Here is a 21125-nt window from a genome sequence, read left to right on the forward strand (position 1 = left end):
GGCAAAACACATGCACATTTGCATTTTATACCGCACTTTTTTGGTACTTTAGAAAATGCTGCACATGCAATATAAAAGCAGCATATATGCCCTCATCTACAACTCCTTAGCATTTACATACAACGTTAAACTGAGAAAAATATGTTGAAATTTGGCATAAACTCCTGCAGTGGGCACTAATGTTACATGGAAACCGAATGCCAAAATGTTCAGCTTTGGTCTGAGACTGTGATGCATGGGAACTTTGGAACGCAAATGGATCATTCAGTGCCTTGAACCTGTTTCATCATTCAATTAGATCATGGATTATGATTCATTTACCCACCTTTCCATAACCATTAATGCTCTTACCTAACAAGTATCAAACACAGCTTTGAAATTTCCAATTGAACTAGCCTCAACAGCTTTTTGGTGAGACAGTTCCAGATTTCCAATATCTTTTGTGTGAAGTTGTGCTTTCTGGCATCATTACAGAATAGCTTAGCTCTAATTTTAAGGTAATATTCCTTTGTTTAGGAAATAGTTTCTCCCTATCGACACAATCAAATTCTTTGATCATCTTAAAAACCTCAATTAGATCACCCTTTAATCTCCTATACTCAAGAGAATACAAGTCTAGGTTATGGTAACCTGTCCTTATAATTTAACCATTCTAACCCCAGCACCATTCTGGCAAATCTATGCTACAGCCCTTTTAAGGTCCATACATCGTGCCCGAGGTCAGAATCAAATGCAGTACACTAGATGTGGTCTCATCAGTGTTTTACATAACTGTAGCGTAACTTGCACCACTTTGTACTCCAGCCCCTTGAGATAAAGGCTAACATTCCATTAGCCTTTTAAATTATTTTGTACCTATCCAATAGCTTTTAGTGATTCCTGTACATTGACCCCCAAATCTCTGTTTTTCCACAGTTCCGAGCTTCTCACCATTTAGAAAATACTCTGATCTATTTTTCTCAAACTGCTAGAAACCATCAGCAGTTTTCAGACTGGCATCGAATTGGACCTTGTCAACAAAAACTACTGACCCATATTCACTGGAGCTAGTGAACTTACGCTGTTACCTCTGTTGGAAAACATACTTATTTTGTATCTTTCTGAACTACAACAGAAGTCTATGACAGGATTAAATAAAATTAATGTCAGTAACAATCATGGCATCTGTGACACTGCTGCATTTGTTCGTCATCTCCTTCAATCTGTAAAGCAAGCGCACCCAGGATTGCAAATTCTCATCTGTGGAGGCAGTTCTGCTGCAGAACAGTTAGTTGCAGGAAAGATCACTAATGATGTGCAGTAGTTGATTTTCTCTGTTCCAAGCTATGCTGGCTGGCACTGCTGCTTACCTTGAAGATCTATTAAATATTTTGGTGGCGGAAAATATTTTGCTTGATGATGTTATGCAACATGACAACACAGTGAAAAAATCATTCCTCCAATCAAATAATTGCGATTCTTTTGCTTATTGATTTCGGTTCTCCTGCTTTATTCTGAAAGCTATTGAGGTGAAAGCCAATAAAAGTACCCTACAGAATGCTGTAAATGGATGAATCTAACTCAATTTGAGCCTAAATGTGACTCCATGTCAGTCAACTTGAATTAGTGTGCAAACATATCAGAATTTGCCCTAACTCCAGTTAAAATTTGTGTATGTTACCTGTTTATGTTTAATACAATCTGGTCTAATAAAGATGATATGCAGTTATGCAGGGTGCCAGCATCTGTAATCCCTGACTCTTGTAGAGATGCAGGTCTTCCACATAATGGATACAATACAGGAATATAATCAGAGTTGTTCCAACTCCACCGCCATAATTTTTGCCAGAAGACCAATGGAAATCCTACTTGTGTGCGAAAACTATTTGTGGCAATGTTTCAGCACCAAAGCAAGAGTAACTCAATGGATATTCTGGGCCATTGACCATGCAATTAGTAGTAATTTAATTAGAGGACATAATGTGACCATTTAGGGAGTTCAACTATTTTGCTTCTGTTTTTTTTTACAAATTTTTTCTTTATCCCCTATGCCTCTGTAACTTCCTATAATCCTCCAAGAACTCTGCACTCCTCCAATTCTGGCCTCTTGTACATCCTTGATGTCCTTCACCCCATTATCAATGATCACGCCTTTAGCTTTCTGGGCCACTCTGGAATTCCCTCCCTAAACCTCTTTTCCTTTCTCTCCTCCTTTATGATGCTCCTCAAAACCTATTTCTTTGACAAGTTTTTGGTCATCTATACTAATTTCGCCGTATGTAGCTCAGTGTCACATTTGTTTGTTTGCTAACATTTGGTTTCATATTTTGTTTGATAATGCTCCTGTGAAGCATGTTGGGATGTTTTACTGTGTCAACAATGCCATATAAGTACAAGATGCTGTTGTTTTTGAAGGCATCTATTCTTGTTGGGGTATAGTTTTCATGGCCTCAGCTGCCTTTTGGTATCTCATCCGAGTGGCCGTTCTTCATGAATGAACCAAGATAATAAATGTCAGCAGGTTGATCTGCCATGGGAGCCATTAGATCGGAGCTCAATCCTGTCGTTCTGCAACAACCACGTGTATGCACTTTCCACCAGGGGCCTGGACCTTTTACTCTATTTGGATTGGTATTATATTGAGTGCCACCTTTACCCAACTAATTCTTCCTCATCTCGTTAGAATGGACATATGCTACTTGTGGTTAAAAAATGAAAATGCTGGAAATGTCACAGCAGGTTAGTTAGCACCTGGAAAAGAAAATAAGTCAATGTTTTGAATAGGATCATTAAAACTTGAATTCTGACAAAAGATTTGATCCAAAATTTAGCCTGTCCTTTCTCTTTCAGATGATGCCTAAAGAGTTGCGCAATTCAAGCATTTTCTGTTTCAACTTAAGACTTCCAGCATATTTTTAAAATGATCTGTTAAATGATAAAGATAGTGGTTAACATACATGTTTGGATTATCATCCAAGCTGTTTAACATGAGTGAAATGGCTCTGATGGAGCTCAATGATAAGGCATATGTAGTATGCAAATCAAAATGACATATGCTTCCTCTGCTCTTTATTGTAGATAAAAAAATTTCTATAAACCACAGATCAAATCCTCCTACATACATAAGAACAAGGAGCAGGAGTAAGCCATTCAGCCCTTTGACCCTGCTCTGCCATTTAATAAGATCATGGCTGATCTGATAGTAACCTGAAATTTGCATCCCACCTACCGCCGATAATCTATCACCCCCTTGCTTACCAAGGATCGATCCACCTTTACCTTAAAAATATTCAAAGGCTCTGCTTCCACCACCTTTTCAGGAAGAGAGTTCCAAAGCCTCACGACCCTCAGTGAAAAAATTATGCCTCATCACTTTTAAATGGGCGACCCCATATTTTTAAATAGTGACCCTTAGTTCTGCACTCAGAAGTGTTGCAAGAATTACTAGCATTGTGCCAAATTACCTAATTTTATGTCCAAATTCGCAGTGAGAGGCTGTGTTCTAGTCACTAGTCTAGATTTAAAATTCAGAATCAAAGTTGGATTTCAAGCCTTCCAAACCAAAATCTGAACTGAAGTTGAAACTTACCAAACAATTTCTGTGTTCTATCTTAAGTTGATCAAACCTTTTCCTATTCCAACTAGAATACTGAATGAGAAAGATCTTGAGCAACAAATAATAAATGGCTATAAATGCGACACACCTACAACCATTAGTTTCTACGGTCTTTTTGTTAATTCAGACTGTGTTCTTTAGAAAGTCTGAACTTCATGTACTTCAATGTTGAAATCTTTCAATACATAAATATATATGGCTGAAGTTCTCAACCAAGCTCCTATGTGGATTATAGAGCAGCTTCCCCTGTGTTGAAAGGGATAGATAAGACCCAGCAGTATTTTGACATGTTTATTGCCATAAATCAGCTTATTCCTTTCCTGTTACACTAGTAGTAATTGGATAGATGAACACTCTGCTCTGCCTCTTCAAATTCCACTAGTCTACCTACACGGGATTATATAGACACTCATGCAACTTGAAGCCATCTCCGTTCCCATCTCCAAGGATCTGGCAGGCTCACATAAAAAAAGTTTTTTCCCACTAAATTACCAGGATCAGATGGATTCTTACTCATAACAAATACATGACATTCCCCCTCCCTTAGACTACTAGAAATCAAATGAATGCTTATCTACAATGAAAGTACACATCCTCTCTCCACAAGATCTATGAGAAGCTGAACAAATACATAGCCCCTCTTCACTACACTAAGAAACTTAAATTTTGAAATATAAAAATTAAAGCTTTATCCTTGGCACTGGTTTCAGTCAGAGATGGCAGAATTCCCTCTGATTGGGAAAAGTTAGGGTGAGAGATGCAAAATACTGACATTGATTTTGTCCTACTGTGTATCTGTTTTAAAGGACAGACCTCTTAAAGCCAAATGGCTGAATTAGGTATAAAGTTTCCTAACTCTGTTAATCATATTGAAGTAGTTCAAATTAAATCATTTTAAGTTCACAATTTCTATCGAGTTCTGTGATGTCAGGACTGATACACTGCTGCATTGCAGAACCTGTGCTGCTCCTGGTACATGTACTCATCTGAATCAAACACGCTTTCGACCTAGATGGCATTCAAGGAAGGTGGTCACACCACACAACACATTGTTCAGGAATTCAAGAAAATTGGTTGTTTACAATGAACAGGCAAGTGATCTTCAGTTTTGTACATTTCTACTACATACATATTAATATTTTCTTTTTAATTTTTTTTTGTTGCTCTCTGACCTTACTGGGCCTTGTGTTAAGGGCTTGTACTCTATTCTCTGTTTAAACACCCCTCCTCACCACACAATAGTAAATAGCTACTTGGCTTCCATTCAGCATTTCTCAGTACAACACAGTTGAGACCAAGAACTCTGAAGCACAGGAGGTTGAGTGTGCCTCCCTAAACTTCTTTGCCTCTCTACTTCTATCTCCTTAAAGCCTCTCTCTAATATCTCATGTGACTTGCCATCAAATTTTGTTTAATAATGTTCATGTGAAGCTCCTTGGGACTTATTAATTACGTTAAATGCACTATATAACTACATGTTGTTACTGAGTTTTTCCTCTCAATGGTACTTCACCACTGTCCTCCACAAGGCTACTGCCCCAGATATTTATGCTAACATTCAGTACTCAGTACTTTTGAACTTCCAGTTATGTAATTCTTTTCCAGAACCTTGCTTTTTATCGCTATCCTCTAAGGCACTCACCAAATATACTTGCTGAAAACAGAATAAAATCACCAACAGAAACAAATATACTATTATATGGAACAGTACAATTTGGAGTTTGTTTTGAGAAAATAACACATCTTGGGGCTTGTGCTTGTGGATTGTGATGATGTCCGAACCGATAGAAGTGTTAGTGCCTCATAACATGCTCCAACCCACATATGAAATATAGAATTCTCCGATTATCTCAAATTCTTGCACTGTTTTTCTCCATTTAAAGGCACATTGATGTAATTTGATAAGTTGTTCATGGTGCAACCCATCCTCCCACAGCTATCATTTACATCATTGAATGTGTCTTCATGAGAAAAGTAAATAATTTTTTTTTAAATGTAACACTATACACACAAAAAAACATTATAGTACACAAGGTTGTGATACAGCAATTGAGCTTTCTGGGTCAATACTACTAAAATGGGGAGCGAATTGGTTTCACCATAGTACAGAGCCATCTTATGAATATATTTTGGAAATGTTTACTATATGGCAAAACATATTAAACAGAATAATTCTTCCCAAAAGTAAACTCAAAGTTCTTTTCAGAGCAGCCTGTTCCTACCTATCCCCGAAATAATCTAGCCAAAATCTCCATTTAGTTTTTTTTTTCCCGAAGTGTCACTCAGATTTTAGAGACACTGAACCCACATGAACCTTACATTCTAAGCCAAAATATTTAACGGGCAAGAACACAATACCCATGCAACAAATAAAAGTTCGCCCGCCTGCATGGCTGAATATACCTTAATATATTGGTGTAAATGCTTGTGATATATATTATTTTAAAATGGCAAATTAGAAGCATCAAAGCTGCGAACACGTGCGTGTGTATGTGTTTCTGTGCGATGCAGCCTGAACGTCGAGCCTCCCCCTGAGCTGTGCCCAGCTCCCCAGCCTGCTCACTGCAGTCTATCAATCACGGCGGGATAATGCATAGTGGCTGCACCTATGACAGGTTATGATTGAGTGCTGTGCCCGAGCCCCCTCTATACATGTGGTTCTGTGCTTTTGTCTTGCTTTGGGCCAGTTCGGGGTCGGGGGGGGGGGGGTGGGGTTCGCACTGGACGAGATCATTTGTATAAATGCGGGCACCTCTTTAAGCCACTACTCTAACAATACTAACCAGCAACAGTTAAACCCTAATGTACTGAACGCTGCGTTACCGAGTCGAAATATGGACTTTATAGAGTTCAATAATCCACTGTGTGCACCGTGGCCGCCTGTATTCGGTGGCTAGGCCATGCACTAAACAAAACGAGCCTTATCCTTTTGGAGATTTGATTAATAAACGAATTTCCTTTCCAGTTTTTAATCTCGTCATATTCTCTGACACATAACGGATAGGAAAATAATTCCTGTAAAATTCTAACGTTGACTATTAGAAAGCGACATAGTCAAATACATCGAAGTTCCTCGCCAAATAAAGTGAAACGCTGAAAGGTTGAGTGTTTTGATTTGAAGCCGCGCTACGCAAAGGGTTAACAGTCCTGCCACTAGATTTCGTTTGATCTCGGGTGATATTTTCAATCCGATCCATCACCCAATTAATTCCGGGAAGTTTTCAGAAATGTTAAAACATCATGTACCGAGAACGGTTAAAACAAGACCGAGGCACACAGATTACAGCGTACCTGTAAAATGTGAAAACACGAGCCTGTCACCTACAGGTGTATGATATAAATTACGAAAGGGCTGTTGGTCAGATTAAAGCAAAGGTCAAGATTCCTTCCCCATATCTGACTAATTGATGTTGATGTGTTGATCCGCCATGGCATGAACCGTCAGGTAATTGCAGACAAGTCAGTTTCCTCGGATTGTCAGGAGCCAAAATTTATTGTATGAAATTAATGCAGGTTAATTAATTTTTTTAAATATGCAAATAATGAAAATCGTGCTTAGTTTGAAAAGGATAGAAAATACAATAAATTCTGAACACGGTGTCCCCGTGTGGATATTAGTCAGGTGGTCAAACTGTGCAAACTGTAATTTACAAAACAATGTTAACAGTTCCTTCGCTGACCCCATACTTTATATAAAAAAAAGCACCAGTACGTGTCTACACTGGAATTGTTTTAACAAATGATGAATGTGCATGGCGGAATTATCATTTACAGCTAAATGTTTCAGCAAATCACTGATGGTTTGGCTTCCCCCTTTTGGGAAGCTATAAAAAGGAACAATAATGGCTGATAGTTGGCTATAAGTTTTCACAATCACCGGCGGTTTCGAAACTGGCCGTCTTTAAAAAGGAACATCTGGGGAATGTGCCATATGTTAAAGCTTTGTCTTGTCCTTCAAAGTTAGACTGCCCTTGAAGTGATTTGTCAGTGGGGCTAAAGTGACAGAAAGAATATGTGTTGCAGCGGGCTGGGTGGAGAAAGTGTGCTTGTGGCTGCCTCTGCAGCCAGCCACTGAACTGATTAGGGTGTAATTAAAGCCTTAAAGCTTTCAGATGATCCACCTGGTTATTTGCTAAGTCACCAGCTAATCAGCCAAATGAGCTGTTCCAGTGTGCACATCGGGCCAAGAGCTATACTGATTAATGAAGTTTATTGGGAGCTGTTAACGGCATTAACTGGAGAAAATCTATGTAATTCGTCATATTTAGTGAGGGAAATTAAATCTCTGCATGCAAATGAGAACTGGCAACACGCGCGCGCGCACACACACACAATCACAATCTTTTGGAGGTTAAGAAACTGTAAGTGTGCAAGCTGTACAACTGCATCGAGAGAATTCTGTTATTTCTTTAGTGGTGTGTGTGAGCGCATATGTACTTCTCAATTCTATAAATAAATGTATAGCACACATATGATCGACAGAGCTATTAGTGGGGCAAGCTGCAGGTAAAGTGGGTTGTTGAGGAATAGAATTAAAATGACAGACGCCGTTTTATTTTTTCAGTTCATTCATTCGCCGTTTACTAATTTAAGCCGATTGTAAACATTTTAAACGACCTGAATTGGTTCTGCCCACGAACAAAGACGCGTGGGAAAGACGCCTTGGAGAAAAGCAGTTTATTCATTGAGGCTGATAAAGGTTGGATACAACAGCAAAGCCTCATTGCTGCTATCATTTGATTTCTCTCCCCTGCATTCGAGGTCACAATGCATATTTTGCACGACACTCAAATACATTTTTTTTGCTCTTCAATAATATAGTATCAACATTATTGAAATTTGCACCAGCCCACGTGCCTAACGATATGCAAATAGTTCCATATAGTGGCGAGTACGTAAATAGGCACTCCCTAACATCGTCCCGAAGTTCGCCACTGTAATGTTAGCGCTGAGCTGCAGTAACGAGTTTTAGGTTCTGCTTTTAGGTTACTTTCTGTAATGGATACGGTTCTGTGAGAACTTTATTTTAAATCATGTCCACACGCGCCAAACCAAATGAACTGGGCCATTTCCATTTCCTGTTGATCAGGCGAAGATGTGACACAAACTTAAGGCTCCGAAAACAACGCCTCTAACCACACTGCAAGTCTAAGTGTTCAGATGTGCATCAGAGCCAAGGACCAATGCATTAGAAAAAGGATGTAAACGTTTCATAAATATATTATGAGAAGGTAAACTGGCATGAAATTTAGAAGAATCTAATTGTAATATCTGCTCTCAAATTAAAGTTTAATAAGTGAACTTTAGTAGAAGTATCCTAATTGGTGTAAATAAATTATGACATAAAGAAATAGCTCTCTTTCAGTAGATGTACCCTTTCCCTGCCATGTGCACACATCAAAATAGTGCAGCACATTGACAGGAAAATATATTTCCAAAATTACAGAAGAAGAATTGTACATACGAAACTGATAATCCCAATATTCATATTCTAGACAAATGAAGATGGTCAGCCCAAGTACCTGCAATGGATTATTATGAAACCATATTAGAAGAGGAGGCCATAGAGATTTGGAAAGGAACTCTACCCAAATCTTTAGAAACCTGAATCAACAAACATTCAATTTTGTAAAAAGACACTTGGAACACCTGCCTATATATAAAAAAGTATAAGTTCAACTTTGGTTCATAAAGATGATACCTCTGGCTTGGCTGGTTGCTGGTTTTATATTGATACAATATATGAAACATGAGGGCATTTGCCAATCTAACATCAAATGGCATGATAATGCCTCAAGGAGGTGCTGTGTACTGGCTGCAGTTTGACTGATTTTAAGTGAGAGAAGTTCCTTTACAAGTCCTGTATGGGTTCCTTTACTTATATGTACCATCAATGCCACTAAAGTAAATAACAACAGTTCAGGCATTCCATTTGGAACAGCGTGCCAGGTACAAGTGGGAAACCCAGAAACAGGCCTGCTGTCTTAGGAAGATATATAGAAAGCTGCAAAGTATGAGGGGGTGGGGAAGCTCAAGGTCACTATTACTAAGCAGAAACTGATCATACAAGAGCAAAACTTGCATGAACTGAAAGCAATTGCACCCCTGATATAAAGGCAGTGGGTGTTCAAGGCTTGAGCATAAAAAAGACAAAGTCAGGGCACTACAATATATTGCATTCCAGCAGATTTGTCAATAGTATTGACGGGAAAGTAAATAGGACCTTGTCAACGGGAGGGAAAACTTAACTTTTATTGCTTTTTTTTTCCAAAGTATATGGCCAACTATGTTTATTATGCATTTCTGGTTAATGTCTCTTGGAGGAATAACCTTTTTGAAAATAATTATGACAATTGCCTTTGGAACACTGAGGAAGGAGCAGAAGCAGTGCTGCTCTTTGTCTACATTTACAATTACAGGACAATGATACAGATATTCCTGAGTATTCCCAGAGATTGCACTCCTGGGTGGCCTCAAAACTATCTTGCGAGCTGCAGTAAGAGGCTTTGAACTATATATGACATGCCAGATGCTGTTGCATCTTACAAACAACTGCACTCAATTAATTAAGCAACAACTTTCATCAGTCTTTGCAGAAAGTATTTTGCAAGTATTCTGCACCATATGTTGTGCAGAAAGTCTACTTTGTAACAATGAATGTTTTCACTATCAAGAGAAACATAATTGTTTTATCTTACCATTGTGTATTTTGGAGTACTGTAAACTATTGGTGATTCGAAGCAAGATTGCATAACAACTTGACATTGAATGTCGATTTTTTTTTGCCTTTCCAAGTTACAAGTTTCAGGTGTATTACTTCATCCAATATACAATGTAAGAAGGAATAGGCCCCTCATGTTTAGACAGGAGAGTACAATGATAAACTGGATTTTGTATGCAACATGGAAACGCATATTTCAAATGAAATGGCACTGGATTTTGTCTGTGGGTAAATTATTGGAATTTGCTACGTTTTAAAATCAAGTCGAGCTCCCCTTTAAAAGAATATTGCCTTGTTAGCCACACTCCCTGATATTTTTCATGGGCTTGAAATGCAGCTGTTGCAAAACAAGAAACAGGAAACATGTTTATCTTTTCCAGTTATATTACTTTATATCTGACAGAGTGACATGGATATTTCATTTTTTTAAGTAGGAGAGTAAAGCAATGAAGCTAAGTGGAAAGATGTGTCCATTTTAAATATAACAGCAAAATCATTTTAAAGGACGCTATAGTGTTTATAGCCCAAGGTCCTAGTTTTGCGAGGTCATTAAAGAAGACAGAGAATCCAATAAATGCTGCAATTATTGCCCTAACAAACTAGTGGAAGTTATAATTCAAGTTTAATGAAAAATTAAAATGCTATAATCTTAAAATGTAAAAGATTTTGTGTAACTCTTGCTATAACATGCCTTATTAATTTTCAGGGCCTTTTAATCGAGCTCAGGATGGAAAATAAAATTTAAAAAACAGATTATTATTGGTTTAAAGGACATGTCCTATTCAAGGTTGGGCTGTAGGCTGCATTTCCAGGGGCTTATTATATTGTCACTTTTTATAACTACTCCACAATGCTTAGTGAGACTACCAGATATAAAAATAAAACAGATTTCTTACCCTAATGCTGTCAACTCTTGTCATTGAATACAGTCATCTATCTGTAATACCATTGTTGGTAGCTGCAGAAAATGCATGCTAAAGTCATGGATGTTATAAGAAGGGTACATTATATGGTTTCTCTGTTAATGAAGAAGTCATATACAATATATTAATAGTCATTGTATAAAAGACAGTGGTTGCAGGAAGAGCTATTGTATTTCTCTAGAGGTAGAGATTTGACAGGTGATAGTATTGTTATTCATTACAAGTGTTGCTATTCATTACATGTATTTACAAATCTAATTTCAGGATTATTCCAGTTTGCCACTTGAAGAATGACAACGTGTAGCCATGAAACTCCTGTGCCGAGTTAAATTTTACAGGTTTGGACAAAGTAAGCAAGTAGGCACGTGGAAAAGTTGTTCAACTCAACTAACTTATTCAACCATGTATGATCCTGACAGATCATTGTTACATGCCTTCTGCCTCAGTGACAAACTCATTTTCCTCTGCTTGCAGCTGAGCAAGGAATTTGTTCATTTTCTTTGTAAATGTTTCAACATTCACTGTTCAAGGTAGCAATCTGTTCCACAAATATATAATTCTGCATATGATTGTGCTCTTATTATGTCTAATACTAGTTCACAGAAAGGACTTTTTCCTCAGCTTTATCTGACCCCTGCATAATTTAAAAATATGTTCCATCAAACCATCCAAATTCAGCATATCGAATACCATCTTAAAGGAATAAAAGTCTTTTTAGTTTCTCTTTAAATAGTCCCAGGATGAGTTTAGACCTAGCACCTTTTTTTGCACCACTTTAAAGCCTCATTAACGTCTCTGCAGAAGTACAGTGACCAGAATGAGCTCGGCACTCCATGTGTAATGCAATCAATACTTAATAGTGTTAATGAAACTTTCTTGAATTTGTGCTGTATGGTTTTCCCTAATGTTCTGTCTGATTTAACAATTATTTAAGTAACTAAAATAAAACTTCCCACATTTAGCTAAATGTGTTTCCTGCTTCACTTTATTTAATAACCAACCTTGTGTTTTGTGATTACATTTGCTATTTTTAGTGCTGCACTATATTGCTTTATATTCCCCAATATTAATGGCATTTTTAATTTTACTGCCCATTTCCTATGTCTCTCTAGATCATTTTGAATGTTATTAATCAGCTGGTACACCCTTCTTTTCCACAACTTGTAATCCGCAAAAAAAAAGGATTTAGTTACATTAGTCAAGATCATTAATGCATTTTATGACAAGGGTCCCTGAACCGATCTTTAGAAAACTACAGTGATCACAGTTGCCCAGTTGAAATGATTAAACTGATAGCTGAAACACATGAAATTTTATCTAGCCAATTAATATAAGTTACAACTTTATCTTTGGATCCCATGACACCTCAGTTTAGCCGCAAGTATCCTACTGCAGACCTTATTGATTGCTTTCTTAAAGTTAGTTCATTCATTAACTCAATGATATGCTCTTTAGTCATGACTCGCCTTTCATAATCTATGTTAACTTAAAATTACTGCTTGAATTTTGTTTTGCACAATAGATGTCCAAACCATTAGTTGTCAGATAGTAATAGATACATTTTGCAATATTTTCACAGCACCATTTACTTTCAGTCTAATTTCGTTTCGTGTTTTTAGTTTAATCTAACTGACCCCAACACCTTCGGAACTACTTTCCCTCTAAGCTGTGTGGAAACACCCAAAGGTTCCTGTGCAGGCTGTGCACGTCAGCCTCTTTAAGTCACCCATGTGCATGGCCACACACAAAAATTTAAAGGGCTCACAACCCTAATTGAATCGGCCGCACTCTACAAAAAAATTGCTTCTGAACACTCTTTTAAACTGTTCAGAAAGTGTCAGCCCTGGTTTAGTGGGTACCAGTCTCACCTCCAAGTCAGAAGGTTGTGGATTTGTATGCCATTCCAGGGGCTTGAGCTCCAAATATAGATTGATACTCCAGTGCAGTAACGAAGAATTGCTGAGCTGTCGAAGATGCTGTCTTTCGGATGAAATATTGTACTGAGGCCCTGGTGTCCACAACTGTTAGGTGGATGTGAAAGATCCCACAGCACTATTTGGAAGAAGAGCAGGAGAGTTTACCCTGGTACCCTGACTAATATTTATCCGTCAGTCAACAGCTAAAAACAAATTACCTGGTCTTTATCACATTGTTGTCTTTGGGACTTTACTGTGTGCAAATTGGCTGCTATGTTTTCTGCATTACAACAATAACTGTACTTCAAAAACAACTTCATTGGCTGTAAAGCACATTGGGATATCTTGAGGCCATCAAAGGTGTGATATAACTGCTATGTTTTCTTTATTTTTCCAAATAACCCTTTTAATCCTAACTACTGTTCCCTGCAGAAACTAAAATACATCCTCAACTACTGAACTGGAAATGTTCCTGATGTTTTCCATTAGTTTTTTGGTTGATGCAATGCATTTTCTGTCACATTGAAAAATTGCAATACGACCAAAGAGTACAATAACTGTGGTGAAAGCATTGAGTTCAATAACAGTTGTAGAAGTAGTGAACACAATAACCATAGGATAACTAGCCTATGTTGAATGCTGCACTTCAAAAATGACCCCATTGGCTGTAAAACCTTTGGTATGTCCTTAGGTAATGAAAGGCACTAACTAAATGCAAATTCCTTTCTTTCTAATATAATTAGTGACTACACTAACTGATATAATTAGGTAGGATTGTTGCCAAATTGATGACACATCAAATTTCACCAAACTGAGCTTTGTAACAGTTGGGCATTAGAAACATATCTATCCATATATCGAACTCTGTTTTTCCTCATCAGCGACAGGCAAAGGTATGACTTCACACTGCTGGCTCACATGGATTTAAGTGTGTAATGAATGTAATGCAATTATCTGCAAAATACCATGTATGTGTTAATGCCCATCCTTGTATAGGGGGAGTACAAGTTATAAAAAACAGAAAATGTTGGAAATGCTCAGGAGGTCAAGCAGCATCTGTGGAGGGAGAGGGTGAGAGAGACAAAGTTAATCTTTCAGTTCGATTGCTTTTAATTGGGACAGTTCTGATCAAAAGTCATTGACCTCACGCTGCTTCTCTCTCCACGGTGCAGCTTTTCCAGCATTTTCTATTTTTATTTCAGATTTCCAGAATCCACAGTATTTTGTTGTTATTTCACATGGGTTCTAAAATTATGTACGTTCTACACCAGTTCTTGATATTAAAATAGCAACTCCAGTGCTGATTTTAACCTCTTCTCCCTGTATCTATTCTGCTAGTGCATTTCTAGTGGAGTCAAGAGTTCGAAGGGAGAGTTATATAAATATTACAATAGTGGAAAGATGGAACAAGCACTGTTAGAAACTGCTTCCCCATGGCTGTGATTTTTACATTTTTTTTCTTTTCACCCTTTCACCCAGATTATTGTTCAACATCTCTTACTCCTGTACATTTTCAATATATTTTCTTCATATGTAAATTTGTCTGATTTTCCTTTACAGTTGTTTTCTCCTTTTGTAATTAATTGGATCTAATGGTTGGCATTAATATAGTCCTCCGTACACACATTATATTTGCACTTATTCCATGACATGCATGAAAAGTATTTAATTTTTGAAATATTTTCTTCTCAAGTACTATGGCCCATTGTTACCTCCTCAGTTCTTTTCTCATTGCTTTAAAATTGCCTCTCAATTAATCCTTGCTCTAGTCCATACCACAATATCAAAGTTAATGACATTATAATCGCTGATACACAGTTTTCTCCAGCCTACAAATTTGCCACTATCTCAAGCTCACTCCCAAATACTAAATCAAGCATGTCTCCCTCTCTCATCCCCCTTAACCTGCTGCATCAAGAAGCAGTGCTGTTTTGACACAATAAATTTGCCTCCTCCTTTTGAAGAATCCGCACCCTCATCCTGCTTCAATTTCGAGTAATTAAAATCACCCTGGATTAGTACCCTCCCTTTCTCTGATGCACTCTTTATTTGCTTGAATAATTCCATATCATTTTTTCCTTTTACCCCGGTGGTCTATAGCAATCCCCAATTAATAATTTGCTTCCCTTGCTGTCGCAGTTTTCCACTTAAATTGACTCAGACCTCCACTCATCTGAGGTTAAATCAACTATTTCAATAACTGTCAGATCCTCCCTACCAACAACATTACCCCTCACCCACCCTATGTTTTCCTCTTCCTTTCATACATTTTAAACCATGCTAAATGAAACTCATATAAAGATAACACTGATGTAGAAGGGCTTACATAGGTTCATTATATTGCTACTGAATATGATAAGACATTTGGTAATTCTCTACTGAAGTGATGCTTTTTCACTGCTGACATCTCCTTACACACTCAAACAGCCTGAGGTTATTATTTTAAACAGTGTAATGATGGGTATCAATGGTGTATCATTCTGATTAGGATTTAAGTTTTTGTATATGTATATACGTAAGTGATGTAAGAGGAATGTCTCCTCTAGCAGTTAGCATAACTTGTGAAATGGATCCTGTAACAAACCTACAAGATGTTTGACCTACTGTCTGTGGTATGTGTTTATTAATATTAAATATGCAATTCATTTGCCTCTATTTTCTATATATCATTTAGAAAGGCGCACAAAAAGACCATCACTGTAGTAACTCAATCTTTATTCTGAATTAAGAATTTTAATATTCGGAATAAAACTGCTTACAGTATTATACTTACACATACAGGTCACATGTAGATAATGAGCAACCTAATATATTAGCACTGCCAAGAGTGAGAATGGATTGTGCATTGCAACGCTACACAAAAAGACCCTAAAATGATTAATTTCATAGAACAGGAAACCATAGAAGAGAATGGACAGTAATTTAGCTTTAAATTACATCAGTATCTATTTGAAACAAAAACGGTTACAGAGAAATATCATTAATAACCTTATTTTCAATTTTATTTAATCAATTTCTATCAATACAAAAGTACATATATAGTATATATAATTTTTTTGTCCAGTTTACTTAATTAGAAGAGCTTGATTATAGCTGTTGAACCCTGAACATAAAAAAAATTTGCATCACATTTTGCAATTCGCCTTTTTTGTTTCCCATGGTGTATTTGTGATGCAAAGAAGGAGCAATGTGTGGCACTCAGGAACTGACAAACATTGTCCTTTTTTTAATGTCCCCTTACCTTGCTATTGCTAAGGTTACTAGTCCAGGTGCTATTAGAACCGTTACTGAGAATATGCACTAACAGAGCCTTTACCACTTCCTGACGTGAACGAATTGACCTGGTCACATTGCAGTTCAGAATATGGCTTGGTAGAGGTAGCCAAGAAATTTGGCTTCCTCATTAATTTGCTACTATACTAAACTACCATCTGCTACTTCCAAACACACAGCTCAGGGATGGCACCATTCTGACCTCTTTTGGATCCTCCCATAGTCAACCCAGTGGGGTTTTTGGGCAATCTTAAATATCCACTTGGTTAATGTGTTACTCCTTTCAGAGCCTGACCCTGTGGAGGACCTTAATTAATGGCCAACATCAAAGTTTGACGTCATGGTGTATTTAGTTTTGCAAATATCAGCTGCAGCAAAATTAACAATTAACACTCTGATTTAAAAATCTGTAATACATAAAGCATATTTGCTCACCTTTATTGAATGTTGCCTAACTAAATGTTAAGTCACTTTTCTCAATATCACTAAATAGGGTACCAGATCAAAGTATTTTTGATGGCGCGGAGGCAGTGGCATAAGGCTTCTTTGTGTCCTACACTTTCACATTCTGAAGTGTTCTGGAAAATGAGTTGTGCATTGATAATGAATCTTCCTAAACTAATACAATTTCCAGCTATGTAATGTTTGTTATTATCCCATCAAGTACATCATGTAATACACTTGAATCATTGTACCTAGATTGTAAATGTCATACTTTGTTCACAAATCCTAAGATTCCTATGTAATTGCATCATACTAATGTGTATAGGATTATAAATTTTTCACCCATATTAGAAGATAAATGATAGATTTCTGACTAAGAAATTTTTTTACCAAAGGACGTTATCAAACCCAACTTGAAACGAGTCTTAATTGCACAAATGTATGCCCAAAATGTGCTACCAAATATTGCTCATAAATACTAATCTGTTGTCTCCCTTAATTTTTGTTAAATTTGCAATTTTATTTTAGTTGAGCTCAGCATTTATTATTAATTCACAACACATAATGTGGTGGATTTGTTCAGGAAACAAACTTTGTTGAGTATTAATGGTGCAAAGGATTACAATAGGCAGAATAATTTCAGCTCTTATTTTAAGAAGTTAAGATGTTTGCAAGCCAATGCATTATTTACCTTTGCATTCTCATAATCACTTTTAATCATGTAAGCGTGCTTTTATTTCCTTCATATTAATGAATGTAAGCTGGTTGTAGTGGAGTCCTGTGGGCAGAGTTTGTCTCATAGTGCTAAAAAGATGGAGCTACGAAGGGAGAATTCTGACTGAAGACGTTACATACTGCTGGGACAGTTTTAAGTAAAACTGACACATGCACACAAAGACATGTCAGGGCATGTCCCTGATGTGGTGGTTTACCACAGACACTCTGTCTATAAAAACTGAACTAGACAACAGCCCACACTCAGGAATGTGTGAATGGCCTTCTTCCTGCCCCAAGATACAGAAATCCCATCCATTGCCGGTATGCACTTGGAGGCACCCCTCTGCTGAGGGCAGGATATGACCATGTGGTCCTGGGTGGCCAGGGTGGGAATAATAACCCAATCGGACGATCCGATTTAAGGTATTGCCTTATATGCCAAAGGCCAGGGTCAGGAAGGTGTATAAAGAATCGGCCCTCAAGGACATTGGACTGAATTGTTCAAGATTTGCACAAAGTGCAGTAATGGGTGGGGAAAAAGGACATTTTACCCGTCGGCCGCAATGGCAGGTTTTCGCGCCATAACGTCCCATGCCTGCTGTGTCCTACCTCATTATTAATGCATTCGTGGGAAACTGAGATCGTGGGATTGCTGGTGGGCAGGCTCAGATTTGCCTTCCACGCCATGACCTCAGCGCTTCCTCACTCTGGGCGCCATATTTAAAGTGCACGAGAGTGCTGCCTACTTCATGCCTCCAGATCAGGGCTGCTCCAGGCGACCAATGGCCCCGAAAGCAAAGACGACGACAGCCCCCAAATTTAGCGACACCGCTCTGGGACACCTGCTGGACACAGTGGAAGGCCGCTGTGATGTCCTCTACATCCTCTCTGGCTGCAGGGAGTCCGCCGGAGTAATGAATCTGGCCTGGGAGGTGTTGGCAGCGATGGTAAGCATTACCAGAGCACAGACGAGGGCAGCCATCCAGTGCAGGATGAGGATGAATGTTCTCTTCCATTCTGCTAGGGTAAGTCAACCACCTCATCACTCTCAACTCTCACTCACAAACGCATCACACATCCACAGGGATCTCACAACTCAAAGGACAATATCACTAACTCTCACACACACACACACACACACACACATCATCAGGCGTATATCCTCTGGAGCTCATGTCCTCATCCCATCCATGGCTCCGCTCACCACACAAACATTCCATGCAGTGCCATGTGTCCTGCGCACACTCTCTCCATCTGTTTTCATGAAGGAGAAGGTGACTCACATCAGCAGGAAGAAGTCCTAGACCATGGGTGGAGTGGTCCACATTAGGCCCCTCACTCACTTTAAGGAGCGTGCCATCGCGCTGACTGGTGAGGACATGGACCATGCCTGCGGCGATAGGTCGGTGGTGAAAACCCACATGAGGATCCTGCACCACATCATCCCCCTCTCAATGCAATTGTGAGTGCTCTCTCTCCTGCTATCGATCCTGCTGCCATGCACTAATTATCTCTACTTTGATTCACAGGGAGCTCTGCCAAGCGACCGACACCCTCAGCCAACCAGTCCCTCATCTCTATCTACGTCCTCACCTCCAGCCAAGAGAACCTCAGCTCTATCCAGGTCCTCATCTCCAGCCAAGGGGACACCTCTTCCATTGAAGGGCTGGAAATAAGCAGCCTGAAAGATCCGTCACAGTGCTTACCTACACCCTCCACCAGTGCAGGGACACACACCTCGGTGGGACCTAGATCTAGATCGGGCACGGGTTTACAATCTGGTGGTCACTGCATGGACACGTGCCGCAGCAGGAGGAGGCAGGTTCAGCCGAGCTCCCTGGCACTCGGAGGATTGCTGGGGAAGAGGCATCTATGAGGTCCGAGTCAGATGATGAGCCTCTGGATTCGGCCTTCCAACTCATCGTGGAGAATCAGCAGAAGTTGGGGAGTCATCCCATAGAGCTGTTGGAAGTCCTCAATGAGTAGCATGCGAATTGGAAGCGTGTGTCCGTCTGCTTCCTGATGAAGTAGGGCCCACGTGTGGGTATGGAGGTCTCCATGGGAAGGATGGCAGACACCATGGAGACCCTGGTCCAGCAGAACGCAGAGATGCACTCAGGGCCGTTTGGAGCCTCGTGCAAGCACTCCCCCATGCACATGGTGTCTTCATCCATCATACTCACCTCAATGTTCTGAGCATTTTCAGTGCTGCCTGCTGGGGTTCGCTTTCAGTTGTTCATCTGAACCCACCTGCATCTCCACCCACCCACTGACCACACTCCCATGCAGCACCTGTGCCCATCCAATACAAGGATCCGCTCACTTTTGATTTTGACAACCATGGTGGTTGTTAAGTTTCTAATCCGCTCCTCCATCCTTTTCCTTCCCCCAATCACCCATCTCCTTCCCCCCATGACTGTTGACCCCACCTGGCATCAGCTTCTATCTCCGCACTGTCACCTACCAAACAGAACCCTCGTCTTTCCAGGATGTTCAGATGAACATGCATGTTCCTTACTTCCTGTGAATCCCACCCCAATCCACATTGACCTCCCTGACCTTGTCCTTCCCACCCTCCAGGCTCCTTGTCTGCCTTCTAGTCCCCATCAATCATCCTTGCTGTTCCTTTTACCACTACCGTCACACCCTCACCTTCCCTACCGGCTCCCTCTGCTCCCTCTCATACTCACCATTCCCTCCTACCACACCTGCCTTTAGTTCACTCCCCAGGAGGCAGTCACTGACTGCAGCTAACCCCTCCCTTGTACGTTCACCTGGACATCCCCCTATTTACTCCCCCCTCCACCCTTACTCCTTCCTCCACCCTTAATCCCTCCTCCCTGCATACACCTCCCCCCCCCCCCCCCCCCAAACTTCCTCCTCCACTCCAGGCACCTTCTCCCCTCCGAACTCCTTGCCCTGCTCCGAACTCCTTCACTCCCCTCTGAACTCCTTCCCCCCCGCCAAACTCCTTCCCCTCCCTCTGAACACCTTCAATTATATCTTCCTCTCCTCTTAAACCTACCTCTCTACTTGCTGCATTCCTCCCTGTTACACCCTCCTCCCTTGCAATCCTTTCCCCCAACCCCCACGAACCTTAGCACCACCCCCCCCCAACACCTTCATTTCCCCCTCCCCCCTCCCCCCAACCTCACCCCACCAACCCCCACCTCACCCCGGTACATCTCATTCTCCCCCCACTCGCTGATCATCTGTAGTAGCCAATGGCCAAGATCATAATGTTCTGAAGCAGACCTGAGACATCAATGGAGATCTCCCACCTTCTGTGAGCTACTTCACGGCGGAGCCATGTCCATGAAAATCCACCCAGCATGCATTGCACGTGTTCCTCCAGGGTCTGGTCACTGTAGGGCTCCATCATCTTCTGCTCCTCGGATGTCCGCGATGTAAGCAAGACCCAAACAGTAAGTCACGACTTCTGCATGTCACACTTGTCCAGATGTGTTCTGGGCCGTAGTGTTTTCCCGCCAGTAAATTTTATCGGCCTTCAGCCAGATTGGCGTTCTGCCATGGCA

The sequence above is a fragment of the Cetorhinus maximus genome, chromosome 14 (assembly GCF_964194155.1).
Source record: "Cetorhinus maximus chromosome 14, sCetMax3.hap1.1, whole genome shotgun sequence".
Lineage (NCBI taxonomy): Eukaryota > Metazoa > Chordata > Chondrichthyes > Lamniformes > Cetorhinidae > Cetorhinus > Cetorhinus maximus.